A 13,877-nucleotide genomic window follows, 5' to 3' on the forward strand; every position below is an offset into this window, starting at 1 on the left:
AGACTGTCAAGCTTGTTGGGGCTGAGGCATCGCACTTTACTATTGCTATTGCTATGGTTATCTTCTTCAGTCTCCTACTGTCAAAGAGGCATTAGACTAAGACATAGAAAGAGTATTTACAAATGTAAATGACTTTACAGGAAATGGAAGCTTATGCTAACTTGAAATCTACCTCTACAGAAAGTTGACGATATTTATGACAGTGGGATTATTTATTATTGAAATGAGGGTCATCATATCGATTTCAGGGCACAGGCTATAGGTAAAGTTTCAGGTGATTTTGGATAACAGTGAATCTGTGGCCCACATGACGAAATTTTGTATAATGCTGGAACTTGGGAAATGGTGTGTCTCCTTTTAGGATACCATCAGAAAAAAGTCTTATTACACTCACCCTTGCTTTTAATGCCTTCAACATTTCATGCCGATGACTTTAGAGGGAACAGGATAGGAGGGCTGTTTACTCATTGTTGATGGCATACACTGCTCTGATGATCAGGCATTAGACTTGGAATAAGAAAAGTGGTGTTCTTGTTTTTTGCTAGCTGGGTGAACCAGAGGAAGGCATTTAAGAACACCAAAGGTCTCTTCTAAAATTCCTCGTCTATAACCCAAGGAAGTTTGGCCAGGAACATAGGCTCTGATGTAATATGTTTCAGGGAAGAACTTTGTCAAAGCAATTGTGCGTGTCCTTTTCCTCAGATTCTCTTGTTGAGAAATTGATCATCGAGTAACACTGGAGGAGTGATTTTCCCAATGAAGGATCGTCATCTGGGCTGCCTGATTTCTTCAATTCAGTAAGTTTGCCACAAATTCTGCCATATGCATACACTACCAATAAGAATAATGATTAATAATAATAATGATAACAAATAATAACAAATATAAAAGACAAATATTGCAATCTACAAATTAAAAGTAGAGCAATTGGTCCTAAAAAGACACTTTCTATTTAATCCTACAATTGTGAGGCGATTTTGTCCTTTCCATCTATTATATTCTGCAAGGCTAATATATTTAAAAAGGTTCACTGCCTGAGAATATTAAATGATATTTATATCAGTTCTGAGCACTTTCCTGCCATTAGGGGGAGGTAATTACGCACATCAAGTCAGTGGTGATGGTGACAAAACTTGGGCTTATTTCAAAAAATTGCGTCAAAGGCTCATTTTGGTTTCTTATGAAGCCATATTTTTCATGTTGGGCTGTTCAATCAGGAAAAAAACATTATAGTGTGGACTTGCTTTATCATCTGCACATTGGTCCAATAATGGAAGTCTTAAGTGCTACTGACATGAGAAATGTGGCCCAGCCAAAAAGGGCAAGGAGGACACATAAAAAAAAGAAAGTGAAAATAGTGTAAATGATTAATAAATGAGCCTGGGTGACTTTGAATCAGAATCACTGACATTAGAGCTTCACTCTCTGTTCCTATTTTGTGGTATTGCTGCCCATTCTCACCACACTTTCTCTACCTTCCTCTTTCATGAATTCCTTGAAATTAACGAAGACAGCCTGGCATAAAGTTTCATCCCAAATAGAAATCTAATACTAAAAAAGAAAAATTGGCATGTCTTACTTTTGTATTCATTTCTTAGAGTGGCTGTAACAAAGTACCACAAACAGCATGATTTCAACAACAGAAATCTATTATCTTATAGTTCTGGTGACTAAAAGCCCAAGATCAGGTGTCCACAGGATTGGTTCCTTCTGAGGACTCTGAATGAGAATCTGTTTTGTGCTTCTTGCCTAGCTCCCAGTGGTCTGCTGATAATCTTTGGCTTTCTTTGGCTTCTGCTGCATCATCCCTATCTATGTCTTCATCTTCACATGACAGTCCCACTCTGTGCCTGTCGGGGTCCAAATTTTGCCTTCCTATAAGGACTTCACTCATGTCCATGATCCATCCTACTCTACTCTGACCTCATCCTAACTCAACTAATTACATCTGTGCAAAGATCCTATTTCCATACAAGGTCACATTCTGAGATACTGGGGTTTAGGACTAGAATATATACTCTCTAGGAAGTGGGACACAATTCAACCCAGGCAATTATATATTAGAAATTGATTACAAATTTGGCCACCTCTTTTGCTGTGTCTCCTCTCCAAGATGCAGTGACCCTTCACATTGCTGTTTAATTTTGCTATCCAAGATTTTGTTTTGCCTTATCATTGTTATTAATCTCTATTATCTGGTACAGTGGCTGATACATAGTATACCTTTGAAATTGGGCTGAGATAGTTTATGCAATTGAAGTATATCTTTCTTTTTCTTCTATTTTTCACTCTATTTCAAAGACCGTCTCACCTTGTCCCTGGTCTGTGATCCTTTGCCTCCCTTCCATGAGTCTTATTTTCATGTTGGTAAATGAAAACCTGTAGTTTTGTCAGAACCAGCATCTAAATATTCAAAAGTCTGGGCAGTTTTTTAAAAGCATACAAAATGCTTCCCATTTTATGACATAATCTCCATTTCCCTAAACATTTATAAATCAAGACAAAATATTCCCCTCTGACATAAATAATTCCATAACCACATTGATCATAATAAATAGACTCATACTTTAGTTTAAAGGATTTTAAGTCTGCAATAGATTTTTCTTTTAACCTTGTGATTTAGAGCAAGAAATTTTGTAGACTATTACGTCTTAATAGATTCTTGTTGTCAATCACTCATTTAGTGTGAAATAGCATGGAAATAATTGCAACCCTCATCTGGTTGTAAGGACCAGTAATTTATATGACTCTCAATTTGAAATCAATATACTATTGATGTTTTGCAATGTAATGGTTTGTAGAGATCCTAAACTGGGAGGTTAAATGTAAAATCCATTGATAGGACAATGAACTGAAGCCACTCTTTATTTAGTGAGGTGGTCAAAGCAATAAATGAGAATTCACTCTTTAAAAAAAAATTTCTTGATATTGTGGTCAATAATGTTCTCCACTTATATAATTTCAAATGGTCAAGGCAGTGTCAGAGATACTTTTGAATGAAATGAGTCGTCTCTGTTTGTTTTCCAAGTGACTGTACTGCCTACAGCCAGTCTGTGGTGATTTAGACTTAGCTTGTCTTAGCAGGAAACCAATGAGCCCATGAACATCTTGACGTGGGGACACACAGCATGGGTGCACGCCTGGTCTGTCAGATCACTCATGAGGCCAATACTGCTAGTACCACTTTTCATTCCGGAAGTAGTTTTATCTAAGAAATCTGGAAAGAAGAAGGATTTCAACAAATATACTAAAAGAAATTGAGTGCTGCTCGTAGAAAGAGGGTATATGAAACCCAGGGATGTTTTTTTAATAATTCCTGGTTGTTTCATATTTCATTTATATGTCAACTCCTTACTAAGAATCCTCTGTGGTTATACCATAGATGTGATAACTCTTTCCTCCTTAGTACCCTGGACACCTGATACCTGTGTAAAGAAACAAGTCTAAAACAAAACAAAAAAAAATGAACTAAGCTATTTGTGAAATTTCAACAGAAATGTGTAATCTTAGGATTTACCCTAGGCCCTAATCCATTTCTGATTTTGGAGCTTATACTCCATTTGTCTGACATTTATTCATTATTGGTGTGTTTTCTTTGTTCCACATATAGTTCATAGTATTTTTAATTCTGTAGAAGATACAGGTTCTTGTTATTTATACATGATCCTCAATTTCCTCATCTTTATGATGGGAATCAGTCTTTCATACCCCCATGGAGTTGTTTGAGGATAAAACAGAAAAATGTACAAAAAGTGCCCAATGTCTATCAGTTAATAAGTGTTTACTACATGGTTGCCGAATCCAACTACCATTTTCTGGGCACTGAAGATAAAAGATGTTTTCACTAAGTGAAGTGAAGTGAAATTAAAAATCTATGAATTATTTTATTTTCTGAACAACTCTTTATATGTCTCCCATTTACTTGGGAAAATTTTTCTTAACATATATAAAGGACAGTGATTCCAGTGCATTACTATAAAAATAGTAATGATTTATAATTACACAAATAATTTTCTTCAAGCCTTTAATGGAACTGAAATCTAGAAAACAAGCTGAATTCATTCCTCTTCTCTGGTTTCCTAGTTTATTAAAACAGGAATTAAGAATTTCTTCCTGATTCATCAAAGCAGAATTGTTTGAAATACTTTTAGTTTTTTCTTCACAAATTTATAATTTATGTTATACTGTAACATATTTGGGGGGAATTAACAAATAGGTAATATAATCCGGAGTTACTATCATTCATATTTAATGTTCTCTTCTGCCATATAGTATTATCAACAAAATCAAAAACATTAAACCTGAAAGAGACTTAAGAAATCCTATAGATTTCCAACCTCATTAAAGAGGTAGTAACTCAGGCTCGAGAGATAAACTTACTTTTAAAAGGTTACAAATGACAAATTCATGTCTGGAAGCCATTCTTAAGTTCAGGTGCATTATTTTTCCTCCCATGTTTGCTAAATACTGTTGTAATTTTCAAATATGAAGGATAGTTTAAATAAAGTTCTACTAAAATCATCTAAACCCTACCACTTCAGGCAAATTATAGACTTTGACTTATATTTTTATTAAAAATTTTTTTTAATGTTATTTGTTTTTGAGAGAGAGAGAAAGAGAGCACAATCAGGGGAGGGGCAGAGAGAGAGAGGGAGACACAGAATCTGAAGCAGTATCCAGGCTCTGAGCTGTCAGCACAGAGCCCTACGTGGGGCTTGAGCTCATGAACCGTAGGAGCGTGACTTGAGCCGAAGTTGGACGCTTAACCCACTGAACCACCCAGCCGCCCCTCAACTTATATTTTTCATATTAACACACAAAAAATTCATTGGCCTCTTGCTAACCTTGAAGAAAGAAAAGAAATCATGAAGTACTGTCCTTGTCCCTAAAAAGTTAGAGCCAAGATAGGCATGTAAACAAGTAATGGTATTTGTGGGAGATAATGGCTGTGTAAAAGGCAATTACAACATACTTTGAAAGGAACAGAAGTTATACATGAAATAATAATGGAAAACATAAGAACCATCCTGTAAAGTTCTCAAATAGAATGAATTTGGGCTTAGTCAGTCTCTTAATATGGGTTATATTAGTTGGAAATGCATTAAGGAGAAAGGAGCTATGTAGGGGCTTTCAAAAATTTTAATTGTGACTCATGGTAATAAATGCATTTTATATTGTGATCCAAGAACACAAAGACGTTTCATACACATTTCACCCTTGTTAAGTACAATACACTCTGATTTATTCCATCCCATTCCAATGGCCTGATGGTGAGCAATAACACTGATTTCACAACTTGCAGTTTGAGATACACTGAACTAACATGTATTGAACATCTGTTACATATCCACCCTTTGGCTAGGCGTTTCACACGTGCTACCTCACTTAATTTTCTCAAGGATTTGGGAAGGTAAATATTAGCACATCTTTTTAGAAATGAGTAAGCTGAGTTACCTCCTGAGGATGTTCCATGGCAGAACTGAAATCCAAAGCTAGCATGTCTGACTGCAGGGTCTGCCTGCTGGCCCTTTGAGCATTCTTGCAAAGCGTGCTCATACCTCATTCACTTGCACTTTAGGAGAAGGTCAAGAACATTGGAGGCAAGGAAAACTGGCATGAAGGCTCAAAAACATGCAAAACCATGGGAAGTGGAGACCAAGCTTGACGTGAATTCTTTGCACTCAGACCACTTGGGCTGCCCACAGACCCATGAGTTTTCCTGGGGGCTCTTCTTGTTTTTATCAGTGCTAAAGACTTCTTTTTTTCTGTTTACCTTTGTTCTTTTCACTTTTTCTACAAGGCCATCTTTGCTTTCTACTCCAGTGATTACAAGATTTCAGCATCGGTAAGATTAACCTCCAGCTAACTGCATCCCCTGTCCCCACTAACTCTGCTCAAGAAGAAAAAGTCAGGCACATGTACTTAGGAGCCAGGCAAATCTGAGTCCAAATCTGAACCTTGAAATATACTGGTTGTGTGATCTTCATCACATCATTCAATCTTTCTGAACTCTAATTTCCTTACAAATGTACCAGCCTTCAGAATTACTCTTGAAAATTGAAATTAGAACGCAAGCAGGCTGGCACATGGTGAACGCTCTTTCTGGGGCTGTGTGGGAGGAGAGTTCCCTTGTCCAGGCACTGAATAGGCCTGGGATGCCTCCTGAGAACCTCTACATCTCACTATGAAGATGCTCCCCAGGCTTGTGGGGACATCCCTACACAGATACCCTCTCCTTTCCTGGTGGCCATTTATTTGTGGGGACGCAAACAAGGGCCAGAGATAGCCCTAGTTTTCAGGTCTGCTGGCAAGGTGTCACCTAATTACAAATTCCATGAAGAGAGAAACTGTATCAACCTTTACCTTTTCTTGTCACCAGTCTGGTGGTTAGTGGAGCTCAGTCATTATTTTTAGAATGAATGAAAGAATGCTTAGAATTACTTTCTCCCTGAACTTCTCAATGTCTGAGACTCAGAGCAACCCTCCTTAATTAATAATAGCTAATGTTCTGGCACCTGGGTGGCTCAGTTGGCTAAGTGTCCGACTTCGGCTCAAGTCATGATGCCATGGTTCATGGGTTCTAGCCGTGCTGTGCTGACAGCTCAGAGCCTGGAATCTGCTTCACATTCTGTGTCTCCTTCTCTCTCTGCCCCTCCCCAGCTCATGCTCTGTCTCTCTCTGTCTCTCAAATATAAATAAACATTAAAAAAAAATAGCTAACATTTCTTGAGCTCTCACTCTGGTCCAGGCAAAGGCATTATGTCATTTATTTCTGAACACAACCCTGTTAAGCAAGTACTATCATTATTACCATTTGACAGACAAGGAAAGTAGAGGTGTTAAGCAACTTGCCTTTGATCACATAGCTAAGACTTGTCCAAGATTAGTTTTTATCTTTGGCCGTCTGGCTTTAGTGACCACACTTTAATCACTAAAGTGTACCATTGTCTTTCGAGAGATCCTGTGAAACTATGTTATACCAGAGGCGGGTGTATAAGCCCAGTAGGACTCAGTAGCAATTCCATTCCTGTTACTTTATCTGAGGCTCACAGACACACACTGGAGTGTAAGCTGCTAGGATAGGGGAAAAGCACATCATGGTGTGGAGTGTTGAAGGGGAAGTGAGTTTTAATAATCTTGTCCAAGTGTAAGTCAAAGAAGTCTGGATCACCAGAAGCAACCACAAAATGGCAGCATATCCTTTGGAGGCTCTTGTGAAAGAACTGGATTGTGTCTAATCTCATTAGCTGGAAAAATATATATTTTTTTAAAGAACAGAATTTAAATGATAAAGATGTGTATATAAGGAAGACCTGGGAAGAAACTCTAAGAAACAGAAGCAAATGAGAATGAGGCAAACAGAGAAAGTGGCTTTCTAATTTGTCAGTCAGGTATTTTAAAAGTTGACAATTAACTAGTAAGTTCTTCTCTTTCATATTGCCCAAAATTATAGTTTGTAAAACCACTTATAATTACAGAAATCATTCTTGGTATGATCACTATGGGTTGGTAGTTACTAACACTATGTGATACTTTTCTCCACTGATTTATCCAACTATCCATTGTGATATGTGTTATCACCATTGAAAAGATGAGGACACTGAGGCTTATTGAAGTGAAGCAACTTGTCCAATGACAGTCATTTAGGTACACATGGAATTAGGATATTAATGGATGGGGTTGAGCCATATGAGAGTGTCAATATTTGACCTCTTTCAATTTATGGGAAAAAAACACGGTTTCATATGTTTCCACCTTATAAATATGAATTCAAAGTCCCTGAAATTAATCACTACGTTATACAACCTCACATGAAGGAAAAGAGCATGGGATTTCAGAATCATTGGAAAAAATGTCAAATTTATTTTAATTTTTCTGATTCTTCTATGTTTATCTCTTCCTATTCTCTTGAGAAATTTGACCTAGATGCTGGCAAAGTGTTGGAAATTCCTGGAAAATCTAACTCTAAAATTGGTCTTTATTCTTGTGATCTCTGCAGTCATTTTGCACAAGATGCCTATTGACTGGAGTATAACATATTTTTCCTTTTGTGGTAAAATGCTGCAATTATGAGCAATTTTTTGCGTGTGAAAGTTTGTAAGATAGTTATTTTTCCAATGTGTTTCCTTATGACCAGCTTCTATGCTTGCATACTACAATCTACATGACTTTAAAAGTCAGAAAGACCTTGAAAATTTATGACTCATAATTATAGTAACTTACAGTGACACTGTGATTTGTCACTTTCAAAGTGATCTAGATTTTTAACAATTAAATAATTTTTATTCTAGATTATACTAACTTTTTCTTCCCTCACAAAACTTTCTAGGAAGTGTTGTGCATTTCTTAATTTTATCCTTATATAACCAGCAGCCCTTAAAATTGATCTTAGAAGCTGTTTCCATTGTATACCACACGATTTCTGCATAAAAATAAATTTTTAAGAAGGTAGAACAGATAGTGTAATTATTTAAAATATGTTGGTTAAACTAGGCTTTCAAAGAGCTCATCTTTGCCAAAAAACACAAGGAAAAAGTGGATAGGGTTGTAGAAAATATAATTTTTATAGCATATAAATAAATGATTCCACTAGGTGGCACTGTTGATTTATCTACTTGTGTGTTTGGGACACAAATTTTTATCTTCCTGAAAGCAGTAAGAGTAGGTGAGGGTTTTTTTTTTTTTTTTTTTTTTTTAATCTAATGAAAATTCCTGCATAGGAAAAAGCTGATTTGGGCAATTCTGTACTTGAAAAATGGGTGCTTCTCGCCATTAAAAACCTTATAAATAAGCCTCTACCAAATAGGTTAGTTCTTTTGGCATACAAACAAGAAGGTTGATGACATATGTAACTTCCATCTGGATTCAATAGGTTTAGAAGCAAATTGTTTTTATCTCATCTATCTCTCACTATTCAAGGATTGTCTTAAATAGGACATATGTCACTGACACATCTTTCTCCTTCTTATCTGCTTTCTTTGGTAATCAGAGACTCTGGCATGCCCAAGCAATCCAGACATTCAATGGCTCTGCAATCCATGTTGTGAGACGTAATTTACCATGGACCCCAAGTGTGTCTGCACATCTTTTTCTGGGTACTCCAAGAATGTAAGGCCTTGACTCCCTGGGCCATCTCTCAGGGCTGTGTTTGCAGGCAGCAACCTTGAGGGGTGTGGTCATATCTCCCTCTGGAAAAGAGGAGGCTTGCTTTCATTTACTATAAAAGTGATGATTCTCCGAAGCTCAGTGTTCCTCTTCTGTAATGCAGGCATTCATCACAGCTCCTTGGCATTCCCCCCATGGGATCTGGAGGACATATGGGATTAATGCAAACAAACATGAAGCTCTGGCTACTGCTTTTGCCATGAGTATTAAAGTCTTTTGTCTCTGATCCAGGAGTCTCATTTTTTTTTTTTCTGCCAGCACCCACGAAACAGTAAATCCCAGATCCTACAGTTTCTGACAGCACATCCTGTTGTTCTCCATCTTCCTTAGAGCACAATAGATTTTGATTCAGAATCAAATCTGATTCAGATCTGAATTAAATCTGATTCATATGACTAACAACTCATCTGGTGGAGTCCAGCTTTCTAATCTAATATATGAAGACTTTCTGCAACTTCTCTGAGTAGTAAATTTCCTGTTCTTTGTTTTAACTCTTCAATGGCAAGGATTTACTATGCATGAAGTAGCTTATTTCCATTTAGAATACCTCTATTAAAAAGTTACTCTTTGTTCTGAGCCTAAATCTTTTACTCTGTGCCTCTTTCTCCCAATAGAACTAGTTCTGTCTTTGAAAGCTATTCAGATATTTGTGGTCCCTTTCTATGTGAGAATACTTCAATTGTTTCTCTTGTCCTGGCTAACTGATTCCTGTTATTTTGACTGTTTTTGGTATGTGTTGGTTCTGAATTCTCTTATTATTGTGGTTGTTCTCCATTTGTTGTGTAAAAATGTGTCAATTTTTCTTTAAGACAAAGTCCTCAAAAGTAGCAAAAGTACACATTATAGATATGATCCTATTCTACTTGACCCCAAGCATCTCTCTTTATCCTTTTTTCTCCCAACCAAAGGAAGTAAGTAGATGACTTATCTAATTCATCTTTGAATCATGGGTGTGAAGCCTAATACCTAACACTTGGTGCGTTCTTGATATGTTCATTAATATTTCTTGAAAGAATTAATGAATAAATGACTTGTGTAGGTTGGGCAATCATCACTGCCACCATTCTGGCTTCCAGTTTTTTTTAAGGTCATTTATTTATTTTGATAGAGACAGAGAGAGAGAGAGAGAGAGAGAGAGAGAGAGAGAGAGAATGAATGGGGGGAGCAGATAGAGGGGAGAGGGAGAGGGAGAGAGAGAGAGAGAGAGAGAGAATGAATGGGGGGAGCAGATAGAGGGGAGAGGGAGAGGGAGAGGGAGAGGAAGAGGGGGAGAGGGAGAGAGAGAGAGAGAGAGAGAGAGAGAGAGAGAGAGAGAGAGAGAGAGAAATAATCCCAAGCAGGCTCTGCGCTAACAGTGCAGAGTCTGGCTTCTAGTTTTGTGTCCTGGGATTTGCATTTTATGAAATTCATTACTTTATTGAGTTATATCAAGGAGGTGGAAAGTAAAAAAGAAAACTCATATCTTGTCTCTGCTACTTACTAGATGTGTGACATTGAGCAAGTTATCATTCACTCTGCTTCAATCTCCTCATTTGGAAAATGGCAAATAGAGGACATCTCCCTCATGGGGTTTTGAGAATATTAAAGCAATTAATATAAGTCATGTAAAATGTGCAGACATGTGCACCCATCGAGTGGGTACTGTGTAAGTCTTGACTACCTAGTCATAAGTTGCCATAGAAACAAATAATATCTCACATACCTCCACATACTTCTAAATGTGCGAGAAACAATGTGAAGTGTCGTATGTACATGTCCAAAAAAAGGTAAACCCAGCTGGGTAAGCCTTCACAGAGGAGCTGCCATTTTAGAAGTGCTGATAGAGGGGAAGAGATTTCCAGAGACCTAACTGAATATAGGTCCCGAGTAGGATTTTTTTTTCTTTTTTAGTGCTATTATTAGCATAATATAGGAAATGTATACTGTCAAAAAATATTAAAAGAAAAGGCAAAAATATCACCGCTCACAGATGGAAAACTATCATTTGTGTAACACTTCACAGTTTATAAAACAGCTTTACCCACATCATCTCATTTGATTCTCAAAACAAATGAAAACAAAAGAACTAATCAATACTCTTTACAAGGTAAGCTCTATTCTTCTTCTCTTTTATGAGAAATAATAGAGTTTGATGTGATTGTTTGAGAAGCAATGATATTCCTATTAGCCAGATAGATAGATTAATAGTGCAGTAAAAACCAATCTCCATTTACAACAGTAAAGTCACTAGACAATAGAATGTGCCAGACTTCCACACACAGAAGCCCAACAAAGATGGAAAAGAAACCTAAAAACACTTGAATAAATATGAGAGCAATTCTGATTCCTGCACAGGAAGAATGAAGTAAAGGCTAAAAGTGTCATTTTTTCCCCCTAAACAAATTTACACACTTACTGCAATGCCAATAAAAACACAGTACCTGTGTTTGTGTATCTGTGTTAGCTCCACATTGTGAAATATGGCAACACTTTTCTGGAATCATTCCATCAACAGATATTGAGAACCTGTTATTGCCAAGCATTGCACTAGATACTGGAAAGTAGCTACAAGAAGGCAAGGCTCTTATTCTCAAAGAACTCATATTTAGCAGAGGAAGACAAAAGGTAACAAGTGAGCAAAAAATTAGGTAATATCAGGTATTGATCAATACTAGGTAGATGATAAAATAGTCTATTATGGAAGAGAGTAATTGAAGAGGACTTGCTTTATCTGGTCTTTCTATGGAAGTGATATTTGACTTGGGACATGATAAAAAGGGAGAAGAATTCTAGAGTTTACAGAAAGGAAAGGTTTTAAGAAAATGTAATCACAAATATAAACACTAGGAAATAGAAATAATCTTGAAGTGTTTAAGGAAATACAACTTGTAAATACAAATTCAGTGACTATAAACAATGGTAGAGCAGAGGCAGATGATGCTGAAGAGAGAGTTAAGTTATTAATAACTTTTAGACCTAATAAATAATTGTTTTAAAGCAAATTTTTTTTTTTGAAGTTTAGGTGTAATGTGATTTGGTTCACTCTGATTTCTATGTGAAGGTTGTAGTTTGGGAAGTGGTGAGTGGTAGTTAATGAGGGGTGTTGGACCAGTTGCAAGTTAATTTAGTGTCTCAGGAGGATGGAGAAGATGATTGGGGGTTTAGGAATTGGAACAGTGAGGAGATTAGGGTTACATATGGAGGAAAAGCTGACCAAACTTACATGTGGCAAGGTAAGAGATGAGATGGAAAGGGAAGACTCGAGGAAGCTGCAGGTTTTGTTCTGCATAATTGTAGACAATGGGGTACCATTTCTCAGAGAAATCTTCTGGCAGTGGATTCAGAGAGGAAAATACAGACTAATCTTGAATAAAGCCAAGTAGCAATGTTGTGTAGTAGCTGTAGTAGTAGTCAGTAATAGCTGTCAGTAATGTCAGTAGTAGCTGTAGTGACAGCTGGATATACCAGTAGAGAGCTCAGAGGAGACATCTGGTCTGGAGACATCCATTTCAGGGCTATGAGGGTATTAATGGTATTGGAAATAGCGGAAACATATGAGTTTCCCCAGGGAGAGAGTGTAACTAGAGAAGACAAAAAGTGTATGTGATCAAGGCCTGTACTACTTGGTATTACAATTGTTCAAGATGGAGAACCAGTAAAAGAGAACAAGAAGATAGAGCCTATAAAGGAAGATGTGGCCAGTATGACTAAGGTATACCAGAAACCCAGCTGAATGCTCAACCCAACCAAATGCTGCTAAGGGTTATGTACAATGAGGGTAAGAATTAACCATGGAAACTGATATAAGATCTGACATATGATAACCTGATGTATGATTAAGTTCTTTGTGACTGAGCATCTTAATTTTGAATGAAATATACTAACAAGTTACATTGAGTTCCGTAATCTGTAATTTTGTACTTAACTTACCTTCAGTATCGATTCCTAAGTATTTTGTAATCACCAAAGTTTCCAATTTTTCAATTTATGATGAACAAAATCTCACATTTGTCATTCCTCATCTCTAATTTGCCTTTGATTTAAAATGTGCTGTTATTGGATCATAAAGAATAAATAACCTAATTATATTTTCAGTTCAAATTAAAACAGATCCTTGCCAAGCTACTTATGCTTTAGGACATTTCATCATATGCTTTTTTTTTCTTTCTCACCTGCTTCCTTTTCCTATTATTCATTCTAGTTAAGGTGCTTTCTAGCAACATTTTTTTTTCATTGAATGTTTTCTTCTAGTTTCCACTTTCTGAAAGCATTGGGGAAACCAAACACATGCACATATATATACACACACCACTAAAGAAGCGTTTTGACCACACTGGAAATATTTTAAACTGTATCTGCAAGGTCAGTAAATGGAAATGGTACTTTTGTAAGAGAAAAATTTTAAATATAGGCAGGTCCTTCAGAAAAAAATAATGAAATAAGTCATTTAAGCCACTTTTACCCCCCATTATCTAGTTGGGGAATAAGTGTTCTCTAGTTCAATTATCCTTCACAATCCAGGTAAGGTTGTTAATAGATACTTAGAATCTCCAAGATAATCAAGGTCCAAAAATAATGTGAAGGTTTAGAAACTGATGAGTCACCCGGACTATACACTGATGAACAATATTCACTTCTCTTAGCTGAGTTAATGTGCTGTCCAGGGCTCTCCAAGGTTCTCTTCAACATAGAGTTCTTTTCTGTGGCTTCTTTCACACCTATTTTACATTGAT

Source organism: Prionailurus viverrinus, chromosome B1 (assembly GCF_022837055.1).
Source record: "Prionailurus viverrinus isolate Anna chromosome B1, UM_Priviv_1.0, whole genome shotgun sequence".
In the NCBI taxonomy this organism is placed as follows: domain Eukaryota; kingdom Metazoa; phylum Chordata; class Mammalia; order Carnivora; family Felidae; genus Prionailurus; species Prionailurus viverrinus.